This window comes from Copadichromis virginalis, linkage group LG22 (assembly GCF_057382275.1).
Source record: "Copadichromis virginalis isolate Kocher_CV1m ecotype Utaka linkage group LG22, C_Virginalis_male_GT1.1, whole genome shotgun sequence".
NCBI lineage: Eukaryota > Metazoa > Chordata > Actinopteri > Cichliformes > Cichlidae > Copadichromis > Copadichromis virginalis.
Genome location: NC_140638.1, coordinates 2,193,573 through 2,221,518, shown reverse-complemented (window position 1 = coordinate 2,221,518; position 27,946 = coordinate 2,193,573). Strand labels below are relative to the sequence as shown.

At 46.1% G+C, this 27,946-nt stretch overlaps 1 protein-coding gene across 3 annotated transcripts in view; it reads left to right on the top strand.

Annotated features, from left to right (window-relative positions):
* Positions 1-3,068: 3,068 nt before the first annotated feature.
* LOC146682361 (zinc fingers and homeoboxes protein 2-like) overlaps positions 3,069-27,946 on the top strand; it is a 130,999-nt gene continuing 106,121 nt past the window's right edge. Inside the window, exon 1 of one of the 3 annotated variants that reach the window (XM_085445653.1) lies at positions 3,069-3,473. The gene's annotated coding sequence lies outside the window, so the exon portion shown is untranslated. Of the gene's footprint in view, positions 3,742-5,425; positions 6,145-27,946 lie in introns of those variants that run through there. The other 2 variants (XM_085445654.1, XM_085445655.1) reach the window with 2 other exon arrangements.

Sequence of the window (27,946 nt, the reverse complement as noted above, 5' to 3'; positions counted from 1 at the left end):
TTCCTGTTTTTTGTGGCTGCATTATTCAAATGCCCACCTGCTTGATGTCAATTGAAACAAAAATAGGTGCTTCCTGTGGTTTTGTTCGGCTCCGCTTGCTCTTTTGGTTTTGGAAGTTGTGGGTCGCCAAAGCGGACTTCTCTCTTTTCTCTGTGTGAAAGGTCACCGTTTCAAACGTGTTGTAGGCACGGGAGGGTCACAGACTGTATATGAAAGATGGCTGTGCCCACTGTGACATCACCAGTTGGTTACTCTGAAGTATTTTGCTGCTGCTGTGTTGTTTTACAGAGCCACAGGTGAGCACATTTGGAGAGAGGGTGAAGTTTACATCCATTGGGAGTCCTCACACATTTGCTTTGATAACTTCCTTCTCAAACAATCACTGTGAATCAGTGATTCAGTGTTAGCATTATGGGGCTCTGTGGGGACTGTTGTGTCTCTGAGGCCTCCAGTGGTCATCGGAGGAACTGCAGTTTTTGGCATTTTGCTGCCTGGTGGAGGCCGAGGGGTTCTATGGAATAACTGAATAATTTTCATTGCTGGAAAATAAATTTGGCTTCAAATCCACAAACTGAGAGGCAGAAGAGCCACGGTGACACTCAGAGGGAAGGAAAAGATGCAGCTGCACGTCCGGCTTTGGCACATCTGTACATTAAGCGTCCGGAAGGTGAAGAAGAGCGCTGTAATCTTTAATAAACGTGAAATGAATGTCTGCGGTGAGAATGGCTCCATCGCAGCAGGAGACAAACGTGTCCTGTTATTTGGTGTTCCAGCCGGACGATTCTTGTCTCCAAAGCTTTTTATCTGCTGAAATTTGTGACACTGACGGTGCTTGATCACTATTTTAAAGACTATTTTGAGCCTTGACTGGTTCAGTTTTTAACTTTTGTTGCTAAGCAATGTTGACCAAAACTCTGCTTATTGGTTAGAGCTGGCACTTTTGCCTGGCAACATTACCTGATTGTGTATTCTGGAGACGCTGGCGAGAGCTTCCAGTTGCAGAAGATGGCGCAGGCTGTGGCATCGATCCTGCTCTGAAGGCCCTCTATTATTTCCAGCAGCTCGTCCTTAAATGCATCTGAACAACACAGCAGAAAAGGGGGCGGGGCCGCGAAATAAGCAGCGTACTTCACGGCACAGGGAATGTGAGTTTTGATAACAACCCGACCGGCAGGCAGACAGCTGCAGCCCTTCACCGGAGAGGACTGAACGGGGGCAGGGTTAATTAAGAAACCGGCTGACGTGCACGTCCGGGCCTATCGGGGGCGATGCATTTACTGACAATCACCTGGGCTCAGATTTCACTGCATTCAGCTAAACAAACACAGACATTCCTCCCTGATTAACCATCTATATTTACTAAGACGGTGGCTGTGATAAAAACGAAATAAACTGAAATACAGCTGAAACAAAAAACATGCTGTAAGAGAGAGTCCACCTTTTGCAGGGCAGCGCATCAATCAAACTTTATTTATTCATCAGTGCCCACAGTATTCACAGGCACGAGCTGATACTAAGACACAAAATTTGTATTAATTCATGATATTAAAACACAGATAAAAATGTGAGCTAATAAATGTTTCAGTTCTCTGGGTAGTGCAGGTGTCCATCTGCCATAAAGCAGCGTCATGGGTTCAACTCTGCGCTGAGGCCATTTAATTAGTGTCTTTCTCCCAGTTTTCCTGAATTTTCTCCCCTATCGTGGTCTAATAAAGGCTAAAAAAGCCAAAATATATTTAAACAATGGAAGTAAAATATAATAAAATCACAGAAATTCACAAGGAATAGAGGATCTGATATATGATGAATGTTTAATATTAAGATATAGCCAGAAAAATAAAAAAATAAAATTGCATGGATGGGTTGAATAAAACATAGAAAGTCATCTCTGCAGAGGCCTGAGAGGCTGATCATTTAAATGAGCACAATTCATGAGAAATGCAAAGTAAGGTGTAATAATTTTTAAATGATAAAAAAACAATAAAACTGTTAAAAATGCTAATTAACAAGAAACATACTGTATATTAAAAGGTCGAGTAATTCAAGAAAATGATGACAATTGAAAATTAAATAAACAAAATAAATGAACATCAAAGACGTTAGAATTCAGTTTCTCCTGCAGCTGCTTTTTTATACTTGACCTTTGACCTTATGTATAAGAACGCATTAATAATTTGTTCTTTTAGCCTGAAAAGCGGCCACGCTCTTTCTTTCTGTTTTAAGTGAACAGACTGAGATTTGGCATTAAAATGGTTTTATCAGCACTGATAAGGAGCCAGGAATCAGAGCCGATCATAAACTTACACTCGGGATGTTTGATTGGTGACGTTGGACATATTATCACAGAGGTCAAAGGTCACTAAATCGCCCAAGTCCTCATAAACCGATCGCATAACTCACCTACACATAACCACCGGTGGGAGCAGGCAGGGTGTGCTTCCTAAACCCGCCTGTTGGTGTCGCTGTCCGTCACGTTTTCGCACAAGCGCGAGGGTTCGTCTGCACGTTTATTGCATCTGATCAGGTACGACAAGCCCATTATCAAAATGCACGAGCTCGGTGCAGTGTGGTGATCGTGGATAAACTTTTCCTTCCACTCCCACGCACTCTCGCCCTCCTGATCCCACCGAAACTCCTTTTAAATGAGCCCAGGTTGAACAGGTGGGTGCTGATGCTCCAGCCGCACGTGAGCACGGTGCTGTGAGCGGGTCAGCTCCAGGATCAAACAGGTGTCACAGAAACACCCGAGCGCCGTGGGTTTTGTTCCCGCTCACATCGCTTTTATTTCAGATTTTACATTTTTATTTACATGTCGTGGGTTCATGAAAGGGAACTTTTGCAACATTTTCTCCGAGTTTAGGAGAATTCACAGAGATCAGAGCTGCACGGTGTCACAATCACGAACATGTCACACACGAGACGGGAACGAGTCCGGTGATGGTGTGTGTGAGCGGGCGTGAGGGTAAGAGTGCAGGAAAGTGGATTAAAATGAGAATAAAGTCGGTGCAGAGGACCACAGGTGTGTGAGTGTGTGTGAGAGAGCGTGTGTGTGGATGTATAGGTGGTGCCTGCCTGCTGCCGGGGTGCTGAGGCTGAGCCGCTGCAGGAGGGGGGCACGCTCGGGGGGTGCATGGCCGCCGCGTGGTCGCGCCTCTCCGCCGTGCCAGAGTCCGGCAGCGTCGCGGTCCAACTTTTCTGTACATTTTCACGTCACCTGGACACCGAACATAAATTTGGCATCCTATGCAAATATATGCTGACGTAAAAGATCATGTGGTTTTTGTCGTCGATCCCCCCTATGAGCAACGAGCAGGCTTTTTTTTCTCCTCTCTACTGTTGTCTTTAGGTTAGCTATGCTACAATCTTTACTGTACCCAGCGCTAGCTATATGCGCCCCGCACCGCTCCACTCTGGATCTCTGGGAATAATCAACTTCCAGCCTGTCGCACCGTGCAGCCACAGACTCCACACAGGTAGGACACGAGGGAAACTTCTCGTTTTTTTACTCGCGGGGATAAATTTTGACCAAAGTGACCGCAAAAGTGAAGTTATTAAAGCGGCTTGGTTGCAGGCAGACTAGCCGCCTGGCTCCCTCTCTCTGCCCAGGCTGCTGCTGTTGCTGCTGCTAGCGACCGTCCCCCTCCATCACAGCCTCTCGGAGTGGGAACCACGGCGCTCTCACCCCGCGGATCTCCTCGGCAGCCCGGCTGGGATGGAAATACTTAGACACCTGGCTGTCAGGTAACTTTAGTTGCGGGGTGACTGCTCTCCGGGTGTATTTGAGGATAGTTGTGAGACAAGTGAATGTCACCCGGTTCGCGTTGTTTTTTTTTCTTCTAGTAGCCAACTTTTGCCGTCCCCCCTCCACCCCCGGTGAAAGTGCACATAATAAATTTATTAGCCATTGGGGCTAGCCGTTAGCCAGTTAGCCCCTGCTAATGACGGGCGACCCGGCGGAGCTAAGAGCTTTAGCTTTAGCCGTTCCCCGCACACAGCAGCGGGAAACGTGGCTGCCCGTCTCTGGATGTTGTGCTTTCATGTCGGGAAACGCATTTGTTTTGGCTGCCTCCCCCTCCTCTCTCCCGTCTTCCCCTCGGAGTTACAGCGCTGCTCCGCGGACCCGAGTGGAGGATAAATCCGCTTTTTGTCGGCGCCTCGGTCTCCGCGGAGCCGATGACAGTGCGGTTAAAGAGTCGGCTCAAGTGTTGTTGTTGCCCGCTGTAGGTTAGGTTCAAACGGGGCTAGCTAGCAGACAGCCAGTCTGGCTGGTTGGGTCATCTGAGGTGAAGCCTCCGTCAGCGGGGTGCACAGAAATACGCTGCCTGTTTGCGGAGAGCCGCTTCCCGCTGCTTTACCGACACTTTCCCAGCTTTTCCGCTTTATACTTGCCTTTCACCGAACTGTCTTTACCGTTAGATCGTCTTTTCGGGCTGTTTTCACCGCCGATGAGCGAACTGTTTGGCGGTCGCATGTTGAAGCGAACTGCCGTTTACTTTGGTATTAAACAGTTTTCCGCTCGGTGCTTTAAACGTGTTCAAATGTGAGGCTGAAGTAGTTTAAGAGGGGCTTTTGGGCCGGGCCGGTTCCGAGGACGGGTTGCCTGTTTGGTGGACAGACGCTGACTTCGTGCCAGTTAATGGCAGACTGGTTTTCTACTGGTTTCAGGCTGCCAGAATCCACAGCGCTCGGCTTTTCCACGGGAAACGCCGTCAGTGTTTGTTCTTTTTGCACAATTGTGTTTTTAAACTGCATTTATAAGGATCCGCGTTGATATTGAACTGCTTTTACTCCGGTTAAGCAGAAATGTGTGCGTTTTTTGCATAATTTTGCAAATACGCGCTCGGTGTATTTACATCCAGCGCCGTGTGTTTGCTGACAGACTGGGTCACTGCTGCCGCCCGACCGTGCGGGGAAACCGGCTTTATTAGCGCCCGTTTACTCACCGGGACTGCCTGCATGCCCCGTATGTGACACGGCCAGGAGGGTATCCACATGAGGGGCGTGGGGTGGCACCAGCCCCCCTCAAATATCAGTGCCTCGCCCCCACAGGTCCTGCGGTCTAATGTAACTTAGTGCATTTACTCAGATACTTTACTTGAGTGCACATTTAATAAACTTTCAATTTATTTAACGATTTCTCCTTAAAAAAAATCTCAGAATGAGCCTTTGCAGGATTTACTGCACTTGCAATCAAGGCACAGAGTTCCCCTTTTAACCTTAGTTAACAGAAAATTGGGATGTTTGATTATTAAAAATTAATTGTAAGCTTGGGAAAATTAAACCACACTTAAAAAATACTGTTTAAAAGTATTTTTTTTTTAAAGAAAGATGTTTGTTGGTGGGTTTTATATAAAACCAAACAGCTATATTTTGGATGCTTGTGTTGCACTTTGTGCTCTAGGCTTTGTTTTAAAGCTTCAGAGGGCTGCTGCAGATTTTAAAATATAAATCTACTCTTATTTGGTGCTATAATATTTTGAATAACACCCCCAGCAGCATATAGGTACAGAAAATCATATCCAGCTGCAACATTAAAGTCTGCACACCATTATGATCTAATATTATGATGCATGTCGTTCAGCACAGTGAGTGGTCTGTATGTAGGTACTGGGAGTATATTTTGCAGTGTAATTTAAGGCTTTTCATACTGGTTTTGCTTCTTTGCACACTAGTTTTCTTCCTTTAAAATAAATGTCTGTATCATGGCTCAGGACTGAACATGAGTGTGAAATATTTTTATTTCCTTTGTGCCCCCCATTCGAAAAAAGTCCCGCGTACGCCCGTGGACGTGGCAGCTGTTCCTTCTTCTTGTAGTCAAACTTCTCCAAGTTCGCCCAGCCTGTGTTCACGATGTTCCCCGACCTAATTTCCTACCCCAAGCCCTGTTACATAAAATCATGAATAATTGGATGCAGCCGGCTCGCATGCCGCTTCAGACCTAACGCGGTGACGTGGTTGGAAATCAAAAAGCCATTTTGACCTGTGACCCCCTTCCCCCCGCCCCATGGCCCCCCTTCAGTTGAGAAATATCTCTAAAAAGGCGTAGTTGTGTTTGTTTTGCAGCTTTCCCTGCTGTCCTCATGTGACTCCCTGCAGTCTGAAGGACGTACAGGAGGAAGATTTCTGTCAGGCTTAGGCGAACAGGTGTGTAAACTGAATTTGGGCAGGTTTCACCCTCCACCACATCCCTGACAGTGTGACTGAAGTGTGTCTTGGCTCTTGGAAATCATTGGAGAGGCTCGTATTTGGCAGCGGCTCCTCCTCTTCCTCCTTCCTCTATACTGCCCGGTGACAGCCTTAAAATCCACCTCCTCCCCGCCGCTGCACCGTGCGCTCCCGCTGAAAGTGTGTCAGGATTTTTTCTCCTTTTCTTTTTTTTAATATTATCTCCCTCTCGCCTGTTCTGGTTCATAATCACATTTCCTTTTCCATTGACCGACTTTTTTTGTCTCATATTTTGCCGCTATTGTATCTGCGCCGTGTCAGGCTTTTTAATCCTATGATATGGATGCAGGGATCAGTCAGTCATGCTGCCAGTCTCCGAATCAGAGCACGCTCGCTTGCTCTCTGGCTGCTATTTATTTGTCACAAACGCCAACACACACACAGGCGCACACACAGCACGCAGCTTTGGTGCGCTTTCCCTTCCTCACTACTACTCTCGCGTCTCTCACACACACACGCGCACACACACTTTCGCTTTTCCTCTTCCTGCCCTGACACGCTGCTTTTTCTCTTTGACACACACATTTTGCCGCTTCCTGGGAAGTGCAGCTGTGATTTGCTGTTGCCACCTGACCTGTCACCCCAGTCCCCCCCCCACACACACACACACAGACACACACACACGCAGCCATAGTGTGCTTTATTTCACCGTTTGCACTGCTCACATCATTGGTTTTTTATTGCAGAAAATTGCTGCTCCACTCGTGTGTTTTCATTATTTGTAGCGATAGAAAAGGACCCCTTTCTGTGTGTGTCTGTGTGTGTGTGTTGCCCTCAGTGGCATTCAGTCGTGACAGCTCACACACACACTATGCAGCACTCTTTGTCGCTCTGTCAAACTGCTATTTATTTCACGCACATGCACACACACACATGCAGAAAGCATGCATGACAGCTGCATCTTTGCACACACACACATTCAGTCACTCCTTTTTTTGCTCTTGTGGCGCACACACATTTGTAGTTTGGGTGCTTTATGAAATAGTAAGAGGGTGTGTGTGTGTTTGGGAAAGAGTACGAGCATGCCAGGTTGTGCGTGAGTGAAGTGGGGGTGATTTTCTGTGAGTCACTGCGTGTGTGTGTGTTACTGTCCACTCCTGCCTCACTGCTGGAGCTCTTCACAGGGAAACACACACACACACACACACACACACAGCGGGTGCATTGGATGTGCGCTGCTGCTGCTGCTGCTGTTGGATCAAACCCACGTTCCACGTCGACTTGGAGGCTTTTCAGAGGTTGAAGTTTGAGCGCGAGCACCGGGATCCCCATTCGATCAGATTTAACTCCAGACCAGAGATGAAGCTCCTTCTTTTAATAATCTTTTATTCCTCATTTCTTGGTGCTAAAGCGGAAATCTCGCCCAAGGATTTTATGTCTTGGTAATTTTTTTCCCTCGTACAGAAATTAAAAGTGATATTTTTTTGCAGCTTTTTTTTCTGCTGTGCAAACATTCGTGCGCTGCAGTGAAGGCTTTCATTACTCGCCATGAAATGTATTTTTAAAAGTTGTGTGTGTGAAAAGTCCCACTGCTGTTTGTTCCAGCTGTGGAAAGGCTTTCAGCCAAATACGGTCATTTTTCAGCTCAGACCTGCTACTTTAGTAAAACATTAATTCCTACCTTTGAACTCGCGGGTGCTCATTTTCACAACTTAAGTCCATTTTTACACCTGCTTTCCCTCCGGAAACACATCTTTATACGTCTCCTGATCTTGTAAATCACCTGCAGACGGCGAAGCTTGTGTAGTTATTAGGGCTAAACTGACAAAGCAGCCAGGCTGATTCATTGGTCGATAATTGCTCGGTGCAGCTTGATCATACCTGTATATTCAGCTGACAGGTACAGAGGATGTAAGGAAATGTCATGCTGTGCTTGGGCTTCCAGCTCTGCCCCATAAAGCTGGAAATTCGCTGACTAAAGTCGGGTTATTTAGTGTCTGGAGACGGTGGCCATTTTTTCTGGGCTGTCTGTGCTAAGACTTCCTGTTCTGTGAAACAGTCACATGTAGAGATGTTTGCGAAGCTAAAAAGAAGCGAAGCTGTCCTTTCTGTGTTCTGTCTTCTGCTCTCAACATGGGCCGTTTACCTGCTTCCATTCAATCCTGCTCGGTGATGACTGGTCATCTAAATACTTGGCACCAATCAGACAGAGACAATGGCTGAAGGTTTCACTGCAGTTTGGCGTTTGAGCTCTCCGAATGAACCAATGCACAGGTGAATTGAGGCCCTGAAGGCTTTCGGTACCAAAGAATTTTTGTCCCTTTTGTCCTGCAGTTCCGTATTCAGTATTCAAAGGTTTAAACCAGGCTCCCCACTTTTGCCTCAGAGCAGAATATTTTGGGAAATAGTGGTTACTAATTTATCTGAAAGACGACGTGACCGCTGGGAAGAGTTTGGCTGTTCCTCAAAGATCCCTCCCCCGCTGTATTATCCTACATTTTACCAATCCAACATCGGGTAGTGTGTTGTTCTTCTGCTCTAGTGTTTAATGGTAGCTGAGAAACTGGTCAGAGGTGCATTTCCTACCAACACTAACATGTTAGATCCGGTAAAATTAGAAAAATGTGGACTACTTAAAATTAATAACTGCTTTTACACAAAATCCAAACTAGCTACCTGCAGCAGCTGGGGTTCAAAGTGTGTGCTCACATTGGGATCGGATTGGTGGGACGTCAGTGAGCATGCTCTCAAATAACATCTACAGTATTTCCACAGTATTTAGTCTTCAGTGTGTAGCCAGGCAGGAAGTTTTAACATGTGAAAAACTGCATTACAGCGTGAAAGAGTCTTAAACCTGCATACTTTCAAACAGCCAGCAGGGGGCGACTCCTGTGGTTGCTGAAAGATGTCGGATTTCGTATACGTCAATTAGGGCTGCCACGATTAGTCGACTAGTCACGATTACGTCGACTATCAAAATCGTCGACGACTGATTTAATAGTCGACGCGTCATTTGAAGCTTTGTAAGATCCCAAAAGACGCAGGAATGAGTAGCAGGATTTAAGAGTGTAATAACGGACTGAAACAGAAGATGGCAGCACTGCATGTACAAGGATGCCAGCTGCCGTTAAACCCCGAAGAAGAAGAAACTGTGTCCCAGAATTCATAGCGCGGCCCAGCGCAGTTGTCAACAATGGCGGCAGCTAGTTAGTTTTAATATTACTCTTATTATTCTTTCTGGGTCACAAAATAAACGTTTAACATATTTTCAGGCGAGAATGTAGCTGTGTAAACCTCAAATATCTGCTCAGTTTATCAGGACACCGCATATTTTCAAAAGCGCTCCGACGTTTTCGGAGGCGTCTGTTACCCACTAGCTCGATAGCGAGCCGGGGGCCATGAGAGCACCGGACTCCCGGCAGATCGTTTTCAAACCCACCGCCCTACTCAGGTTAAACATATGCAAGTCACTTAGATAACTTAAAAATGTTATTGTTTGGCTTTTTTCAGTATTTTATTTGTTCCTGAGTAAATCGGCTGAGTTTATTAAACTCCACCGAAACAATCTGCACATTTAATTAGAATTCAATTAACTATCATCTTGTCTTTATTTTTAGTTAGCACAGACCTTAAACACTTAAAGCTGTAAGCTAATGATAGTTATATAAGAGCAGATGCTGCTGGTGCAATAAGCTGTAGTTTTACGTTCAATGGATGATGATCTGATTAGTCGACTAATCGCAAAAATAATCGGTGACTAGTCGACTATCAAAATAATCGTTTGTGGCAGCCCTAACGTCAATGAGGAAAAAGAGCTCGCTGCTCGCTTGACTTCTTGCTTGAATTTTCCAGATGTCTTTAAGGTTTTGATCATTTTGTGCATTTTGATGTAATTAGAAAAACAATTTTAATTACGTTCCGTTAAAACGAGCCACGGTCTCAGCGTCTCCGGCAGGAACAGACTCGCTGTTGTGTTTGTATCGAGACTCTCACCCGTGTGCTGTTGTTGAGTTGGTGTGTGTTTTGTCCACATGTGATCAAACACGCTCCGTCCGTCGGGTCTCAGTCACATCCACTTCTCGCTGCAGTCGGTGCTTTTGGCGCCGTCTGCTCAGAGTAGCGCTTATTAGTGGCAGTTTTTTTTCCTTTTCTTTTTTTGAAAGGCAATTGAAGAAATATTAAAAGACCCGGTGAGAGCTGAATTACTTTCACCTGCGCTGAATCCAGGAAACCTCAAGGCGGACTGGTCACAGAAATGAAAACATCCTTTAGGCACAATGCTTTGAGTCAACTTTGTTACAGAGTTGACCTCCGGTGTATTGTCTCTGTGGAGGGCTGTGTGTAATTGGTGCTTTTATTTCCATTCTGGCGACGACCTTGTTGGGTTGAAGCCGGTCGCTCGACTACATAAAGGTTTTTTTAGGAGGAGTCGTCCATGTTGTAAAGTGGCTGAGAAGTGTCTTTTTCTGGTGCTAATGAAAGAAAACGTTGATTTGTGAGTGTTTTTCTCTGGCGGTCTTCTTACAGCGGCGCCGCTGACGTTTGCGTTTTTCTGGAAATGTTCCTTTCACTGTTTTCACGGCGACGTCCTCATTGTTCATCCCGCCTGAAACGCGCGACCTCTGAGAGACGGCCAGCGCTCGTCAATGAGTAAACGGCCGGCATTCTTCAATGACTGAAGACTAGTGAGATGTGGTCAGTGATTCAGAGCAGTGGAAGCAGGTTATCCTGCATGATTCAGCTCAAAGTCACTGATGATATTCAGAGGCTTTGGTTTTGGTCTTCCCCCAAAGGAAAATCATCAGGACTGTAATAAAAATACTTTTAACCAGACTTTTTCGAGCGCGCTTTCATCGCCTTTCATTCTTTTGTCGCTGATTACCGCTATAACCAAACGCATACTGATTGTTCTTATGTGTATAGTCCCCCCAAAGGCCCAGTTTGAGCCAGGATAACCCTGATATTACTGATTTAATATCACCCAGACCAAGTCTGATGTGTCTAATGAACTCATCGTGCGAAAGGTCTGTTTTATTTTACAGGATAACTTTTAAAAAGGCCCGTCGAGTGTGTAAAGCTGCACCGGCGGCTCAGAGCTGAAGCTGCATAGAGATGTAAGCTGTCTCCGACACCTGTGTGGTGCAGACGGGGCTGAAAATATATCTATTGATTATTTATTTGCCTCTTTCATTCCTGCACCTCTGCTCCTGCCTCGGTAAAGCTATGTGATCAGCACAGCTTCTTTTGTCTGTTTTAGCAGAAAATTCAGCTTGACGAACTCAGAGAAAACTGAGTTCGTCAAGCTGAATTTTCGGACACTCGGCGGAACGATGAAGATTCAGCAGAGGAAGAAGACGTGCCGTTTAGATGCTGATCTGAATATGTTGATTTAAAACTGTGAAATTACACACAGGCTTTGGTGGAGGGTGCGTTATTCGAGTGCCTGTGTTGGCAAATCTAAAAACTTGCGACCAAGTCTTACCTACTGATGACGTCTGTAATAGTTATGAGGAACAGCTGGATGTTAAGGATTCACTGGTGTGTTGGACAATATTGGCTCGATCTTTGGCAGATACAGACATCAGCAATAAACCGCAAATGAATCTGCAAATATCGCCCCGCAGATTAGATGACATTTGTTCAAGTCAGTTTTGTGTTTTATTTATTTATTTTTATCTGTTGTGTCAGAAATGAGAAAAAAAAACAAACTGTGAACAGCGTCAACCAAATTTTTATTTTAAACATCTGTTCTGTTGTAGAATGTCACGATTTGTGCATCTCTAATGAGCAGTTACCGGAGACGATCATATTTTTGAATACTGAACAGTCGTTTATCTGTAAAGACTGAAGCATTTATGCACCGAAAAATAGAAATTTCCTCTTGTTTTTACCAGCGTCTGCTGCGATGCTCCTGGTGGCTCATTTAGTAGTTTGTTTTTGGTTTTTTAAACATGAAAAACAGACGTGTTTAAAAGTCAGAGAAAACCCAGAAACAGTATAAAGTGAGCCCGGTCTGACGGTCGAGGGTAAAGAAGTCCTGGAGAAACGTGTGCTAGCACCAACCTGCATCTTCATCGGCAGCGCAGTGACTGACTGGCTGTTCTCAGGCTCTTCCTCGTCTGATTACTAATCAATATAAAAACACTGATGTGTCTTTAGTGCTGAGAAGTGGGTATACGAACAGAGTATTAATAGCAGCGCAGCTTCCTGCGGTCTGCACGCAGCTTCACAGGCTTTTCCACACTGCCAAGAATAACTCGGGGAAACACTGAATACTTGTAATTGTTTGAAGTTTTTGGCAGGACGAGGCCAAATTCTCAGATATTGAAAACTGGCACAAAAAAGCAGATTCGCTCCAAAAATATCAGCGATGGAAAAACTGGAATGGGTCAAACCAAGAAAGCAGAGCGGGCTCGTTCTTCTGAGGTCTACTGTACATGCTAATGACGCTCGCCCAAAAATATAATAATGTATGCAGGGAGAAAATCAGACCGCAGAGACGTGACAGAACCAAAGAAGAAGGAGAAATGCAAATGACTTATTTTTCCAGATGAGAAAAGACGGCGAGCTTGTCAGCTGTGAGCCCTGTAAGTAATTAATATTAATGTAACATGAAAATAAACCAGACTTCACTCGTGTCTGAAGCAGGATGGGCGGTATAGAAAGCTGGCGTGGGTCCGGCCCGGCGGGGAGTCACGTGACTGATAAACAGCGCCCCGTCCTCCACGTGACGACGACGACGATGAAGCGTGAGCCGATCGCTGACAAACATGTCGCCTTGTTTCTGAGCCGGAGCTGCAGCTCTGCCTCTGGGCCGATCGGTTTAATGTTGACCTGCAGCTCGGTCCCGCCCACTGCTCTGTCGACAGCATCTGAAACGGCTCCTGAGGGAGGTCACGTGACGGAGGAAAAAAGAAACTTTATTACAAAGTGAAATGTTCACACGCTTTCTGGGAGCGGAGCTTCTGTGAACTATTGACTGATCAGAAAGTTGCCATCGGGTCACTGCTCCGTCCAGCCCGGGCATTAGCAGCGCCGTGACGCTGCTCTCACAAACATGCATGACTTCAGTTTAGTGATCAGGAAACTTTATTTTCGTCCTGCTGGACACACAGATCAATGTGCAGTGAGACTAAAGGCTTGCAGTATGGAAATATTAAAGGGCTGCAGACGGCTCTCTGCTTGTACTCCCTCCATTAGATCCATGAATTCATTAGATTAAATCATCTCAGGCTTAATCTGATCATGTTTTGTCGAGTCCTGAGTCAAAACTAGTTTTCTTTCCTTAAACACAGCACAAAGTAAAAGTTGTGTATTTTAGATGTAGATAAACCCGCTCGGCTACGTTTGTGCTGCAGTCACAGGAGATGTGAAACTTGTATCTGAGCAACCAGTCGCGCTCGATGAAAATGACGATCACTGTGCAAACAAAGTTATTTATTTCGTTATTATCCGTTTTCCTCCCAGTGTGACTGAGAGGTTTGGGGTTAAACACGCCCTGTGTCAACAGTGACTGCCCTACAGACCCGACCTCTCACCTTGTCTCTTATTTCAGGCACAGAGGGACTCAATATCCTAAAAATAACTCTAAAGGGGTTCCCAGGGTGTTCCTGCATTAGACGACACACATACTGGTTTTTAGGATCTATGTTTTGAAGCCTCAGTTTTGGTGTTCGGCCTCTCAGGCGTTAGCTTTTAGGAGCCACATTAACAACAGAGCAGCGTTAGCCGCTAAGGCTAATACAGTGGAAACTTACGAAATTAATTCGTTCCCGAGGGTCTTTCGTAAGTCGAAGCACCCATCGCGCCTTTTCAGTGAGGCGATGCTGAACGATAGGCTATAGGCTAATTGCTAACTAGAACAACAAAGCGTCCTTCAATTGGAACAGCGAAGCGCAATTACGGGGTTGTCACATGATTCAGAAAGCATTGTGGGCATTGTAGGCTCAGCCAATCGGAGCCAGTGGATTTCGTTACTCGGGCATTTTGCCGTAACACGGGCAGAAATCTTGCCGTTCAGCGCCTTCGTAACTTAAATTTTTCGTGAAATGGGGTATTCGTAAGTTGGGGTTCCACTGTATAATCACAGAAATCTAAACCTGCTGATGAGCGCTGACTGACAGGCTGATAATATAATCACCCCCAAAACATCCACCTGACAGTAAACTGGCCACGCCCCTAATTAGTCAAACAGGTGAGCTTTTAAACATGTGTGTTTATGGTGTTTTCACTCATCTTCCTATCAGAGTCCATGCTGGCAGGAACACCTGCTGCTGCTGTCGGTAACAACATCTGGGCCGAACGAACATCTGGAAACATCCAGTGATCTCTGGCTTTAAGTTGTTGTTCTTGGTAGCTTTACATTAACTCGTGGTGGCAACACCACGAGTTAATGTTTACAGCTAAAACTGATAGAATCTGATTATGCGGAGCGGACGCTCGGCCCGGCGGGTGGAGTTGGTGTTAAAGTGGCTGCAGCTGTAGCGGAGCAAACCTGCATCAAACTTCTCATCCGGAGATCTTATCCAAACCGCTGCAGGTCCTTCTTTCCGAGGAAGCGCATTATCTGAAATATATGCAGGGCCGAGTGTGCGCGAGTGTGTCATTTTGTCATTTTGACATAATTTACTGAACAGCCTTTTTAAAGAAGTCGCCAAATTTGTTTCTGTTTTATGCCATCAATCATCTGGTGAAAGTAGGTGTCACTTTTGTTTTCGGCTATCTCATTTTTTAGAGCGAAAACACTTCAAAAACAGACGCCGTGCGTTTGTTACCGCTGCTTATATTATTTAGATTTGCTCCTTTCTTCCTTCTTAAACCTCCAAGAAGTCATTTTTATTCATGAAGGGAGAAAAGAATGCTTATTTTCTCATTAAAGCCTGCAGTGTGTGTGCGTTTCTCAATTACTCAACACATGAGTGACCAGCAGCACTGATGGGCTCATCAGACAAAAAAACGTCTTAGATTAGCTCCCCCCACACCCCACCCCCCAGCCCAGAGCTGTGATTTGTTGAAGGCCCCCCCTCCCCTCCTCCCTGCCTCTGCATCGTTAATTTGAACCTTGTTTCAAACATTTATCCAGAAAAAGCTCGCTGAGCACAGTTTCCCCTTTTCCATCACCGGCCTCATTGATATTCATATGTTTCCCCGCGCTCGCACCTGGGGGCCGCGGGCTCGTGCCGCAGCGAGGCGCTGCCCTGCTCGGCAGAACTTCAGCAGTGCTTTTCTTTGTTTTTGAATTTCTGCGCTGCGGCGACGGTTTCCAGCGTTTCCTGATCTTCCCAGCTGCTCGGCAGTCGCGGCCAGCAACTTTCCAGGCGCGAGGCCGTTTGTGCGAGTCGGCCTCGGCCCGTTTTCTGCTCTTTGTCTCTGCTTCTGTTTGACAGCAACTCCTCAGCTGAGCCTCGCGCTGCTGCAACAAAGTGAAAAACTCTGCTGCAGCAGGCCGGCGGCGAGCGAGCGTCTCTGCTCAGACGCGTTCACTCAAACTGAGAGCTGATGATGCTCGGACACGTACGCTTACAGCGGGCACGCCGCTTTATCAGGTATGGACTCTGACCATGCTGGGGCGGGGTGCACCTCCTTCATCGCCCAGTTTGAGCTTCAGACTGTGCTTCATCGCTCTCCACCAGCTTTGTCGCCCCCCCCCCCCGTCTTTATTTCTCTTTTAAACATTCAAAGCAGATCAAGATCCGCTATCTTAGTTTAATTGGTCACATGATTATGACAAACATGCGTCATCGTTTTAGAAACTGTTTTCGCCGTCCACACTGCCACACGAAAGCACTGTTTCCAAATCTATGCGTTTGTGAGAGCGTTTTCAAAACGCTGCGTTTTCCATGAGTGAAAACGGCGTCTCAGCGTGGATGGGAGAAAGCGATGTGTTTTCAAACATGAGTGTGGACGTAGCCTGAAGCTCAGTATCAGGATCTGTGTTGCTTTTCAACACACTCGTTTAGCTCGAGCAGAGTAAAAGGAGGATTATTAACCAAAGCGTCGACCTTCAGGTCACTGAGTGTCGGCCCCGGGTCGGCCTCTTTCCCATGTGGTTATAATGTTTAAAGTTAAAGCAGTTAAAGTTGAACACCTTGGTGTGGAGGGCTGAACATTAACCGGTTCCTCGTCAGTGGTCTGCACGCCTCTGAGGTGGAACGTGGAGCTCGTAGCTCTGCATGCAGGGAGGCGGGTCCAGGTGCCGTCCAGGCCGGGTCTCGGTCCTGAACATCAGCGAGTTCGTATGTGCCTGCAGACGACTGCCGCTCTGCAGACTGTTGTTCCTGTTTAAACATGTGCAAGCTGGACAGAACGTGGCCGCTCACTGGTGTTTGGGGATGGGGAACATAAAAATAGTGCATTACTTAAAATATTCCGTTCATTGTCTGCAGAGGTGGGACCGGGAATCGAACCGTTAACCTCTGCAGCTGCGTGTTGTTTAGGCAGGGTTGGAAAATGAAGATCTCACATGAATGGAGAGCAAAGCTGGTCTGCGGTGCTTCTGGAGCTGCCGGTTCCTCGGACACGCGTTGCGGGCGGAGTAAAGAGGAATTAATCACCAGGTCTTCTACAGGCTTGTGAAACGTCGTCGGGCCAAGAGGATCAAACTCTGGTCTAACATTATTTCCCAGTGATTGCAGGGACGAAAGCTTCCGGCATCGCGTCATGATCGCAGAAGAAGAAGTAACATGTTTTCCCAAAACTCCAGCAGCTAAAACCGTGTTCGGCTGTTGTTTGTTTTTTAATAAATAATGAAAAACTTGCAGAAGCGTTGGACACCCAAAGATCTGCAGAACAAAGACAGAACTCGGGATGTTTCCCCTTTAAACAAAGCTCCGTCCCATCTTCAGATAATCAAATAATCTCTGTAATTATTGAATTAATCCCCACTAATTATTCAGAGCTCCTTTATTATTAATTGTAATAAATCCAAAAAGCATTTTGTCCATAAAATATCACAATAAATTAGCAGCATTATGACTATTATCCTCCTAATGTTTGTCTTTTTATTACCTGGTAAACAAGTAAAAGAAGAGAAAGTGAATGTTGGCTGGGCTGATTACCTGTGGGACGTGTTCCTCGTTCAGCTGTGGTGTTCTTTTGATTTATTTGCATTTTGTTGCGTCTTTGCTGCCAGTTTGGAGGAGGCCAACTGGCACCCAACATGCTGCTCCCCCCTTTTATTTCCCAGACGAGTTTTGGCCTAAATTGCTGGGAATTAGAAATGAATCCTAGACGATGATAATAATGGTGATAATATTGATAACAGGAGTAAATCTGGTGAGGATAGGTCTGCGCCTCTTAGATTAATTCAGCCCTTTTTGTTTGAAGTTGGTAAGACAGCAGAGCTCAGCCTGCTTTGTGTTGGTGTTTAATGTGGAAGCTCTCAGCGTAATAAGATTATTATTTACATATCATAACTCAGCCCCTCTTATCCCATTAAATAACAGCAGAAACATTTCACTCGAGTGGCACAGCTGTTTCTTTTACACGCCGTCCTGCAGGATGAACTCGATAAAAAGAAAGTTCCAGTTTTGGAGACGTTTGCACCGACTGAATTTGCTCCTCAGGAATCAGGAATCTGGATCCTGTGGGATTCGGTGTAAACGGGAAATGGTTTACAGCTGCAGCACTGTGAGACCAAAGCTCTCCTTTGAAGACTTTTATTGAGAAAATCTGCAAATCGGGAGCCCCGAACTTCCAGCATTACAGCAAAGGGAAAACTGCTCTGAGCTACAACCGACCAATCAGAGCAGCTCAGGTGGGTTTGCAAATGGGAGGAGTGGGACATAATGTCTGTATTACCAGAGTCGAGGTGGACGCTACTTGTAAAATTTCTATAATATTTCTGCTTAAATGGCTCGTAGTGAAAGCATTTTGGGGAATCGTAAAGTTTCCCGATGGAAAGGCTGCAGTCATAGCGAGGAGCTGCTGAACGATGTGAGTGGATATTGATGCATGACGTGGCCCGTATCTCAGCCCGGAGGTGTGACGGTGTGAACCGCCGCGGCTCTGCTGGCGCCATTCTCTTTAGATTTAAAAAAGCAGGTTAAAAAAATTGCTTATTGCGACTCCAGGCTCAGGCCCAGAGTGGGGTATTTGAAGCCCCTCCCACAGACCAGAGACGCGCATGTTGGTTTAATTGGCTGTAGGTGTGAATGATGGTCTGTGTTAGACTGTGATAGGCTCCACCCCCCTGCGACCCTGATAATGAGAAGCTGGAAGGACGGTATAAAACAAAATAAAGAAGTGTTGTTAAAGCAGTTGAAGGTTTTTTATGTTCTTGGAGTGAAAATCTTTTTCTCTGGATAGTTTTTCTTTCCAACAAATATGTTTTGAAATAGTCTCCGTGTTTAAGCAGCCAGCGGTCCTGAAAACGACTCTCAGTAGAAGCAGTAGGGAAAAAGCGATGATTGCTCCATGATGATGTGCGCCGACTCTTAAGAGCTGGTGATGCATCCATCCAGCCTGCACTGTCTTTTAAAACCTGATTGGTAGAGCTACTTTACTTTTGCCCTCTGATGTACCCCAGCATCAGGAGAGTCTTCAGAATAGACATTACTCACTCTTAACTCTCAACAAACCCCGCTGCCGAGGCCGCCATCGCACCGAAACGCGCTCAATGCGATACTCCCCGACGGAGGCTTATTCGTCTCATATGAAAGAATCCATTTCAGACGCAGCGATGAAGACGTTCCTCCACTCAGCAAACTGTCCCGTCTACATTTTTGGAAGGAAAGTTGTTGCGAAGATGAAAATAATATCAGGGGATTCAAAGTCGAAAAACGATGCCGCGATCGATGAGAGTACACCTGAGCTGCAGGATCCCCGATAAGATCCGTCCGTCAACAGAAATGGATCGAATGCGAGCGGGATCGGACGGCCGCTGAGAGGACAAATCTACAGAAACAGGCAGGGGACGTGCGCGCTGAAAAGCTTCAGGAAGTAAAGCAAACAGGTCCTGGTATGCCCCGCACGTGTGGAAACATACAAATGAAGAATGTAGAGTGTGTGTGCGAGTGTGAGAGAGCGAACGAGGCCAGAGTTTCCTTTCAGCGGCCGAGATGTTGAGCTGAAATGAGTCTGAAATTAGAACCAATTCAGATCACTATTAACTGCAGGTTTTCATTCCTCGACTTCCCTTGAGCAAAGTCCTGAACTCTCAAATGACTGGAGCTGCTTACACCAGATGACTGTGGCCTTCAGCGGGTTCAGTGCCATAATACTCAAATTTTCATTTTTCTTGGCTTAAATTGGCGTTTGTGAGCGAGGCTTGTGAATGGTACCAGGGCTGCTCCTTAAAGCGTGAGTGATTCTTTTGTGCCGGAGCTCCAGATGTGAATGCGTACTGAACCTTTGCAAGCGAAGCTTTAGCTGAGCTTCAATCGACTGAATCGTGTCAGAAAACGGGTTCTGATTCTCGTACTCGGGCCTTTTCAGACTCTACGTGAGCCTCAAAGGTGAAGCCACCGCAGAAGTGCTTTAAACTGCCGGCTTGTTTCTGCCTGTTGGCGTCGTTTCTGGGGCTAAATGCTCCTTTAGTTTCAAAAAGCAATCTTAGGCCTCCCCTCAGTTTTGGGGTCATGGTTAGAGAGGCGAGGCTGAGATGGTTTGGACACGTGGAGAGGACGGAGAGTGGACACATGGAGCTGCCAGGCAGGAGGGAAAGAGGAAGACCTCAGAGGAGCTGGATGTGCTGAAGGAGGACGTGTGCACATTTACTGCACACAATTCTTATCATCGTTTTAAAAGCACAAACAAGAAACATTCACCTTCAAAATAAGAGTTTCTTCTTAAAGCTTAAACCTTTTACTCTGAAGGCAGCTGTTTTCCGTTTCCACTTTAAGCTTCCAGAGAAACCACAACAAGGTCAAACCTTTGACTGGTGTCGCCTAATGTTTAATAATCTGCCTTAAAGACTCAGAACTGCTTAAATATTAATGTTCTTTATTAAAAGAAAAGAAAACCTGACCAGCGCCGACCAGCTGAAGGTCTGTGATTGGCTGTGATTGGTGACGGCTCTTTACCTTTGATAAACAGTAAAAACTCAAAACGATCCATCTTACGACTTTGAAGGACACGCTCTTATTATGAAAGGTCAGGATTATTGTGGGTTCACCACAGTCACCGTCTCTGCATCTGACACGAGAAAACGTGAACACGTTCACTCCAGTTTTACCTTCGCTCCGCTGACTTCCTGTCAACTTCAGAATTCATTTAAAGATTTTATTGATCGTTTTAATAATGGACTGGATTTATATAGTGCTTTTCAAGGCACCCAAAGCGCTTTACAATGCCACTATTCATTCACTCTCACATTCACACACTGGTGGAGGCAGCTACAGCTGTAGCCACAGCTGCCCTGGGACAGACTGACAGAGGCGAGGCTGCCATATCGCGCCATCGGCCCCTCTGACCAACACCAGCAGGCACGCACGTTCACACGCCTGTCCGAGCACCGAGCGCTGCTCATCTGATGACCGTCAGTATTCCAGGATCCTGTGGAATGGCCCACAGACCCGTATTAGCACTGTGTGAGCTGTGTCCACATTCAAGCCTAATGAATCTTTGTGTTTTTGTGCCACACTTCAACGCTGTCCTGATAGCCTGACCCTTGACCCGGTGGGTAATCAGAGGTTACCAGAGTAACCAGGTATCCTCCTGACAACAGAAAGTCTACTGGCGAAATCAATCGTCCGTCCTGAACTGTAAAATCTGTAAAGTCCTTTTTCTTTTTTAAACTGTAGCCGAGTCTTTCTGCTTTGCCGTGTTTGAAAGCAGCTGGACAGAGCTTTTTTCTTCTTCCTGGTTGCCACCCTGCAGAGTCGCGCTGTTTGCAGGTCAGTGTACTGCAGGTATTTGTCATAGTGACCTCTTTCTCCGTCTGCAGAGCGGCTGTTACAGAAATCTGAACAGACAGTCTCTGGGTTTGTGCAGAGAGCCGAGCTCCCGCTGTTTGCTACCTAACATTCACATTAATATCTCACACCGAGCCCGTGCACGCCCCGAGTGTGTGTTTCTGAGTAAAGAGCCATTAAAGTGCTCAGGTTTTACTCCACGGCACCTCTCTGTCACTTCTGCCAGTCAAAGGAAGCGAAGGGGCTTCAAAATAAGAGCGAGCAGGGCTGGCTCGTCTTTTGTCAGGCGGCACGGGTCTAAAGACAAACATCCCAAATGTAATTGCTTAAAAAGACATTTTTAGCGGTTTGCGTGCCGTCTTCTCGAGATTCATCAAACGGCGTCTGAAGAACTGTTGAATTTAGTCTAATGGGGCGCGTTTGAAAGCGTCTCTGCCTCACAGGCTGCTTTTCCTCCATTCTGCTTCATTAGACGGTGTATATACAGTGGAAAACTCACAGGGAAGATGGGAGAGGAAGCCAAATGTAAACTTGGACAGAAAGCCCGTCCAACACAAACAAAAGTGGCATTTTGTACCTTTGCTGTCCTTTGTTCCCGGCCTCGCTGTGGCATGTGTGCTGTTGTCAGTCTGTATACAGACACACAGGGAGGTATAAACTTGGGCACAGAGCAAGTCAAACTCTGGTTCTCAGTTTCCTACTTCAGCTTTTAATGTGGTCGAAAATTCCACGATTTGGTGACGTGCAGACAAGGCATAAACCACAGGGACTATTTATAGGCTCGGGCGGCAGTGCAGGGCTTGCACCATCCTGCCATTTCTCCGCCTGACTCATCACCACGACAGGAAATGAACTTCTGTCTTTCTTCGCCGGTCACAGCAGCAGATGGTTTTCCAAATCCATCAGCCACTCCTTGCTCTTTTACTAGCCAAATTAATTTCATTTAAATGTTTTTTTTTTTTCCAAACGGCGTGCAGGCCCCTGAGTGGCTGGTTTCTTGCCAAACTGCCAGAATCACCAGCGGAGCAGAGAAACCTACCAGATGTAATCAAACCGAGCCAGTTTGGCTGGTAGGAACATCACTTCCTGCTCAGCGCAAGTCTCTCATTTGCATCGAAACCCAAATTACCGAGTACACCTTCGGTTAACCTCTTCCACCCCGGAGGTCCCCGGAAGAGTCTGTTATAATTCACCGAGGAGGCTGGCGTGATTTTAAAATGGAGGCTGTGCTCCAGGATTTATTTAGAGTCCGGGCTTAGTAATCTTATTGTTTGCTCACTCGTTGTTTCAAGGCTGCTATTCTCTGGCTCGTGTAAAGTAAGGTTGTCGATATTTGATGGGGTTTTGGAGATGTTCCCTCTGGACTCTGGATAAGAAGCCCAAACTGGTTCGTTTTTACCTTAAACGTTGTTTTTGGTGGAAAGCCGAAGACTTGAGGGGCAAAACTTCTGCTGTTGGGCGCCATTTGTTTGATGCATAATTGTAAATACAAATTTTATAGGGAGTTTGTGAAGAGGCGTCCTCAGGTGTCATTCAGACTGTAGAGAAAAGGGTTGTTTATATTGTATTACCTTTAGCCTCCGAATTATAACAACCGAATCCACTAAAACCAACAAAAAACCAAACCAACTGCTGGACCGCCTTAAAATTCTTGAAGGTAAACATGTTTCCTGGTTTCTGAATCTCAGGTGTGTCTTTGTCCCCTCGTCCCCATCCGGCCACCAGAGGAGCCTGGCTCTGCTGGAGCTTTCTTCCTGTTCAAAGGGAGTTTTTCCTTCCCACCGTCACCATGTTCTTGCTCATAGAGGTCATCTGATTGTTGGGGGTTTCTCCCTGTTATCGTTGGGTCTGTGCAGTATAAAGGACCTTCATGTGACTGTTGTTCTTTGGTGCATTACAGGTAACGTTGGAAAAACATGAACAAATTGTGTTTGGATGTAAAAGAGACTCGTTTCTTTCTAATTGTAATTTGGACAAAAACAATTTAAATCAAACTGAAGGAAACTGTTGGTGGGATTTTCATTACGTTCTGATTTAATTTAACCAAGAAAATTATTTGAACGCTAATCAGTAAAAATATTAAACGCTAAAATATGAAGTGAACTAGTCGACGGACCGAAAGAACAGCAATTTTTATAATCAGTTAATAATTTGAGGGGTTTTTTTTAGAGCCAAACTTATTTCCTCTCAGTCCCCTAGAATTGGCAATCTTTAACCTTTCCTGACACTTTGTGGATAAAACGATGATTTAGCTGCAGAAAAATGGTAAGTTGTGCTCATTTAAAGTGTTACCCCGACACGTGCAGTGATCGGCATGTGTAAGAACGAGACGAGCGGCCTCGTGCTGCATCCTCCCGGTACGTGCGGGCCGGTGTGTTTTCATCTGCCCAAAATATGTGCGATAAGCTCAAACTGGCTGTTGGTATCAGCCGGAGGGGTTCAAATCAAAGCGATCGCTTAGCCGTTCACAGCCTGCCATCAGACTGCAAACTGGGTGTTGAATTAGTGCAGAAAATAAAGATGAAGTGGAAGTGAAGGTCTGACCAAGGCCTGTTAAACCTGACTTTTCTTTCATCAGCGCTCGCCGCTCCGCCACCTGTCTCCTCCAAACCGAAATGACCTTCCCACTCCAGAGCGCAGTCACTTTCCTCTGAGTGTCGGAGGTTGAAAACTCATCTGTTCGAGAAGTACCTCGCGTCCTCGTCTTGTTCCTCCTCAATCATCCACCCGTCTCCAGTTTCCTCCTCCTCCTTTCCACCATCCTGAAGTAAAAATAAAATCCTTCCTCTCCTCAGCTCGCCGTTTCCAATTTTCTTTCCATTTCTCTCGCTCTTCCAAGATCGTTTAATAAGGCAGACTTTAACCTTTGACCTCTCTGTCCTGGATCTAAGGCTCTGCGATGTGTCCGATGGTTACATAGCAGCGTTTAGCCGCATTCGGGGACTGAATGTTCTCGTTCCTCTCAGGTTTTTCTTTAATGATACGAGCTGAATACCTTTCATATTTCTTAGAGAACACATTCTTTCCACCGTGAATCAGAAATACTGCTGATTTTCTTTATTGAACCTACATGAAATGCATTATGAAAGATTATTATCGTACAAATCCCATTAATGTATTAGAGTCAGAGTTAACCTGAGCAGTTGTGCTGTGTGAAAGTGAGTGACGGTGTTTTTTGATTGCTGAGACTTTTGAGAACATTTTTCACAGACAAAAATCACACAGCGAGCATCAGGTGAGGACTGCAGGGGGAAACTAGCAGACTTCAAACAAAGTCTCAAACCTTTGGTGTTTCAGGGTCTGTTTAAAATGTTCGTCTGAGTTTTAAGGCTGGTGAAAAATCTTAATGGGGGTGGACGTTAGGACCTCGGTCGCACAGACCCGCAGACCGGTCAGCAACCTCCTGTCGCTAGGGAAAAATGCGTATCCCTCGTGTGATTTGTGAGTGGTTGCTGGCTGTTGCTAGGGGAAGCTGGTCATACAGAGAGTGCAGCACCATAAAACCTTGTCGTGATTGCTTTGGTTGCTAGCAGGTCACTGACTGGTCTGCAAACATTTGCTAACTACTTGCAGTTAAGCTGGGAAAACACAAACTGGAATTACACATGCTTCTCACGGTTTAACTACGACTCGCTGAGCAGTCAAGTCAACATCTTCACACTATGGGCAACCACAGCCTTCTGCCACGTCTGGCAAACGCTGAAGGAGTAAACAGTTGTCTTTGGCAACCTGTTGTTGAGCAGTTGGTGACCTTTATTTAACCAAGTCGCTGGGTGGGCTGTGAAAAGGCAAAGCGTGTTCAGGACACGGGTAGAGTTAAAACGAAATATCTAAAGTTCTGATAACGGTGTCTCAGACCACGCTGGATAAACGCTGCCCCCGGTGGTGAAGGTTTCTCTTACTTTTGCAGGACTACCTTCTTTTAATGGCCGATAAAAAGCTGGATACTGAAAGTTTGGACGTGAGGAAAAGTGAGATTTTGTCGGAGTTGTTTGATTTTTATAAAGGCGGAAGTTTCAGCTGCATTAATGAGTAAAGCTCAGGCCTGCGGAGCAGCCTGTGATTGTAATCTGAGTATTTCCTCTTGCCCTCGCAGAGCTGAAACGCATTCTCATCGTCCTTTAATAGTTTTGCCAAGGTTGATGTTGGTCGTCTGTTCTTCTCTGCATTGATTTCTGCTCGGCTGCCTCCTCCTGAGGTTTGCAGACATGCATGTTCGTGCTAACGGCGCTCCCCGCTCCTCCTCCCGAGTTTCCCACAGTTCTCTGCTTCACCTATTGAACCCTGCCACCAGCCCAGGAATGGAGCAGGGGGAACGGCAGGAATGTGGCTCCCACTTTGAGCCAAAAACACAAAACAAGAAGGGCAGAGCTCAAACGCCCCGCCTCCTGGGAGCCCCAGATGCCTTTCCATTGGCTCTCCACTGTAGGCTGACCACCTATCCTCGACCCTCATTGGTTGCTTTTCCATCCTCACTCCCTGCTGCTCTCCAGCCTATCAGAGCGCACTCATGCTGTTAAACTGTGTGTGTGTGTGTGTGTGTGTGTGTGTGTGTGTGTGTGTGTGTGTGTGTGTGTGTGTGTGTGTGCCATCACTGTGATCCTTACCGACAGCACCGAGTTGAGTGTTGCCTGATTTTTAACATCATTGTGTGATAATTATCCTGTAGCTCAGGACATTGTTCTGTATTAGCTCCGGTTAGCGTCTGTGCAGCCATATTAAAGCTGACACACACACACACACACTCACACACACACACTCACACACGCTGTAATAAACAAAGATATATTAAAGCATAGGAGGCAAGAAGCGAGGCTACTGTGAGGCTTGTGCAGCGTCGTGTGCAGCGCGACATCGAAACCAGGCCGAACGTACGGCTATAGGCCAAGTTTTCACACTGCTATTATTAGCCTGCGCTTCATCCTACAGGGGAAGATGATAAAGATAAGTCGGGTCAGTCGGCTGTGTCATCTGGGACCTTGGCTGATTTTCCTTTTTTTAATGTCACAATGCAGAGACTCAGAGGTTTGCAAAGGGAGAAGAAGCAGCAAGGAAGCAACAAGAGAGGAGGTCAGAGGTCAGCAGTTTCCTCTGTTTGCAAAGGCAGGACAGCCTTCCCTGATTTAAATAGATGTTATACATGAAAACAGACACTATAGCAGTTAAAGAACTTCTGTTAATGTTTAGAAAGATTATATCGACCTATCAGACGCGTCGGTCGGAGGCTCTGGTTCTGTAAAGAAAATGGTTCCCAAATGAAACTGCTCACAACAAGTTTGTGGATTTATTTTGGGTCACAGCATCATGATTTCTAGAGCGAGAGAGAGAGATTGCTGCTGAGGTTTTCAAACACGCTTTTGGTGCTTCGAGCACCTCCCCATCAAGGCGAGTGCCATTTAGATCCATTATATTCAAAAGAGAGCAGCCCGTGTCTCTAAATGTGTAACTCGCACCAAAACAGCCTCAGTGGGTAAGATGACAGACCCGAGGAACAAGTGCAGGTGTGATGATGTGGTTAACAGAAGCAGCTTTTTAATGGTAAGCAGGACCTGCTCTGCTGTTTCTTATATATAGCGAGGATGAAGTTTAATGTTTTCATCTCCTGTATAATCTGCGAGTCTCTGAGCTTCTGTACTGAATCATTAACATGCAAGATGATTCCAATTCAGTTCAGTTGAATTGTTGTGGCACCAAATCCCAACAACAGCCCCCTCACACCGTTTTGTATTGTAGTACAGAAAAGCCCCAACAGTCAGACGACTGCCTACAGGCACTCGGCGACAGTAGGAAGGAAAATCTCGTGGAGGGGCGGCCATCTGCCGCAATTGCATACTCAGCCCAGCTGCAACTCACCACACCAGGTTAAAAAAGTTGCACAACCTGCAAGAACTGTATTTAGGAGCTAAGGTGCTGACAACAACTGTTGCACGTCGCTGCTCACAAGGCACCGCAGGGCGCGTTTAAAATGGTCCTAATGTCTGTTAGCCAGCAGCTTGGACTTCAGATTGTTCGAAACACTCAGTCTCGACGTCATCGAGAGGGGATATCCCTAATATGGTCATCTCAGGCAAAAAACTCCGCCCACTTGAATGATTGTTGTTCAAACGTTGTGTTTTTAGGTATCAACCAATCAAGAGATGTTTTCTCAAAGGGGGAGGAGCTAAAGTTACTGGGACTGGCTGTCTTTAAGATGAAGACCTTTGACTCGTGCAAAGCTTCTGTAGTCCAAGGATGAAAAATGGAGTTTGAGCAGAATGAGTAGTTTTTCTAAGCTGCACTTTTATCGGCTCATTCGTGTCCACCAGTGGAAAAAAACTCATTTTGTCCTCATTATTGTGGCTGCAGTCCACAGTTAAGAGGACAGATGTCTGAAGTTGATGTGTGGGTGAATGCTTTTCCCTCTAAACATTAGTTTTGCAGGTTTCCAGCTAGCTGCCTTCATTTAAAGTGCTTGAAGCGGTCATGAACAAGCTGTCGTGGTACTGTGGGAACTTTCTTTCTTATAAACGGGAGAACCATCTGTACCGAAGGCGCTCGCGCCTTTGGAGCCGACTCCTCCACAGCCGAGCCAGCAGCTTTCAGCCATGTGTGTCGCTGCTGTCGTAAAGTAAACACGCTGCACTAATGTTCATATCATGCTATAGCACGTTCATGCGTCAGCAGGAACCTGGCGGCGTCAGTACGGCGGGACGCGCCCGTGTTTGCATCAATTCAAAGTAGGAAAAATGGCAAATTTGTGCATTTTAAGTGGCATAAAAATGTACAGGAAGCCCAACATGGGACATTTTTGAGGGGGCAGGGAAAACATCTGCAAAAACTCTGAGCACATCTGGAGGCCAAGTATATGTAGAAAACCTCCACAGATATTCAGCCAACTATCAAGTGAAGCCAGCAAAGTCTTGCATTTTAAGTCAAACCTTAAAAACAAA